We start from the raw sequence: 2,974 nt of genomic DNA on the forward strand, positions 1-2,974 counted from the left end.
AAGAAAGAAGAAAAAGAAAGAAGAAAAAGAGGAGAAACAAAAAGAAAAAGAGGAGAAAGAGAAAAAACGAGAAAGAGAAAAAAGGGGGAAAAAAGGCAATTAATGACAATATTAATTGACTTTGTGGGCATGTAGAAAATCTTCTGTTCCTTGGGGGATTTGGTCCTTGATGCAGAAGAATTTTTCTACTGGTGGCAATTACACTTAGCTTGGGGTACCCTAATAAAATATTCCTCCACATACTGAAGAAGGAAGAGTTTATTAGAGTGTGACTCCTTACATGACAGAGAGATTGTGATTTCCTGATATTTTATATTAGGCATGCTTGTGCTGTATGGTAATATTTTCTCTGTAATAAACAGAGCTGAATTTAGCAAATAGCTTTGCTTGTTTCTCTGCTTGTGTAGATTACATCTAAGAGTTTTCTCCTTTTCCAAAATTGATGCAAATTGATTTATAGATGTTTTTTTAGAAATAATGGGACTATTTTGTAATGGAGTAGAATACCTCAAGTGTTTTTCCCCTTGTAGATCTCTCTTAACTCCATGGAATCAACAAATATTATCAACAATTAAGCATGGTATATTGTATAATTATGCTTCTATTTTGCTATATTTCAGTATGTGGCTATTTTGCTGTTCGGCTCTTAGTAGATACTTTACATTTTCAACTGCAAAAAAGACTCAGGAACATTTTCTACTTGGAAGCATTAATAAGAAGCATTTATTAGTTTCAAAATTTATAAGCTAATATTTACATAGCAGATAGAAGCTGTCAAGTGATACATAATAAGGATAGATTCTGCAGTGTTAACAGAATTTTAAGGAAGATAAGCTAATGTGAACAATGTGCAAACTAATACAGTTAATTACAAGCTGATATTTCTAGGAAAGAAATAAGTAGATCAGTTGTCTGATGGAGGACTGTGATATGAAGAGTAGCAATACAGACAGGCATTTAAGAGCACATAGAAATGCAGTCCTTGGGTGTACAAACGTGGGGAGCACCATGTATGTACTAAGTAAGGATTCTACTGGTGGAACAGTACGTCTTGGTCTGCTATCTGTGCAAAGGCTGGCAAACAGGAAGTGGCTAAACAGACGTATCTAGAAACTGCCCTTATTGAAGAGACTTTAAAACCCTTATCTCTAGCCCATCACTGAATCACACAAGAGCTAAAGAATGTGAAATCACCTCAGTAAGGAGAATAGTTGTCACCATAGCAATCTTCAGTTTAGCAGACAAACCTTTTAAAAGATGCAGTTTTTGAAAGCTAAGAGACATTTCTGGTTTAAACAAGGCTTGTGAAGTATTGCTTGTCATGCGAAATCTTTAAAGGTGAATTTTTTTCAAAGGAGGTATTGTAGGTCCCGCAGAAATTACGCAGCAGTCACTTGGTCAGTTCATCACCCACCGTGGGCAAAAGGTCAGGCTGGAGAATCAGTGCTTCCTTCGGGGCTGCGATGCCATGAAAAGCCTATGACACTGTGAAACATCACAATGGAGCAAAAAAAGAAACAAACAAACGAACAAAAATACTTTAAAAAACTACTATAATTTTAGAATATCTATCATAGTATTCAAACAGTACTTGATAGAGGCTGCAGTGAATGGGTTTTTAATGAAATCAGGCTAAAAGCCATTTCTAGCTAGACTACAATGTCGTTTCTTCTTCCCCTTTTATTGCTCAATTTTGTTGACTATTCACTAGAAAGGTAGAGTCACTTTTATTTAAGGCTGCCCAGCCCTTCTCCTGTGATAAGATTCTGCTTCCTTTCTTTGTCAGTTTATGAAATCTCTTAAGACTGATATTTCCATGTTGGGTTTTCACCTCAGGATAACTTTCTGGGAAGCATATATCTATACTTGGCAGGAATTGTAACAAAAAGCAAAATGACTGAGTTTAGTTACAACAAGGCAAGGACAATTAGTTCTGAAATATTAAAAAGACTGGTGGAATATATATCAGGAGATATCCCTCTGTTTTAAACTCTCAATGACAGAACATTTTTTCTTATGTGTTGGTAAAAAATGAACATGGTTTTGGGCATTTATAAGTGCTAATCACAAAATAACAAAGGTAATGAACATTGTTAACTAGCAACATGTAATAATCTCAGTGTCAGATAAACTCTTTTTTTCCAGTATGCATATGTAGCTCTTATTAATGTAACTCAAGCTGCACATAATTACTAGTAACAGAAAATCACTGGCATTAACCTCCTACTTACAGAACCACACCTAGCCCTCCAGGAAATCCAGCGAGCTTCCCAGGAATGCCCCTAGCCCTGGCCTAGATTTCAGCCTGTTTTATAACATTTTACAGCAGAAGCTTGTCAGATCTAAGATTTGTAAGATTTGATTGAACAAAGAAACAAAAGTCATTCTGAAATCTGGTTTTAAGTTACACTTCTTATTACAGTTGTTCCTTCGCTTGGACGTGGTTCAGCAAGTTTGTTGCTCTATCCAGCATGCACAGACTGATGCTGAGGTGTGTGGCTATTCATGTCAGAGATGGAGGGCAGAATAAAAAAAACACCATTTCAGTCAAAGCTGCTGTACAAGATGACAAGGATGCATTAGCTAAGATAATATTTTCCTTCTTCTATAATTCCAATGGCTTTACTTTTATCTTCTAGGGTTGTGTGCAATTATTAATGAAAAGAAAATACAACATGGTTTGCTTTGATAGGAGAAGGCTTAATGGTTGATTCCTATTCATTTATTTCACCAGCAGAATAACATTAGTTTTAAATGCACCTGAAATGTAATTACAACATTCTGTCTGATACCAGAATTGTATCCATCAGCTGGTAAAGCATCTAGGCATGGTCTCTGCAATTCAGTTTCAAATGTACTGCTTGTGCCAATATGGGACTCAGAAGTCCTATTCTGTCCTCAGTTTCTTTTTTCACATATATTTCATAATAATAACCTCCGAGCAGTCCCCTTCTGCCTTATTTTTCTAGAAAAA

General features: G+C 35.8%; 1 protein-coding gene across 1 annotated transcript in view; it reads right to left on the reverse strand.

Annotated features, from left to right (window-relative positions):
• Positions 1 to 41: 41 nt before the first annotated feature.
• Positions 42 to 2,974, reverse strand: part of DNASE2B (deoxyribonuclease 2 beta) — a 24,410-nt gene continuing 21,477 nt past the window's right edge. The window contains exon 15 of the transcript XR_006168833.1: positions 42 to 1,485. The gene's annotated coding sequence lies outside the window, so the exon portion shown is untranslated. The remainder of the gene's footprint in view (positions 1,486 to 2,974) is intronic.

The sequence above is a fragment of the Centrocercus urophasianus genome, unplaced genomic scaffold (assembly GCF_019232065.1).
Source record: "Centrocercus urophasianus isolate 14NV4802_14NV808 unplaced genomic scaffold, USGS_Curo_1.0 seq_18, whole genome shotgun sequence".
Lineage (NCBI taxonomy): Eukaryota > Metazoa > Chordata > Aves > Galliformes > Phasianidae > Centrocercus > Centrocercus urophasianus.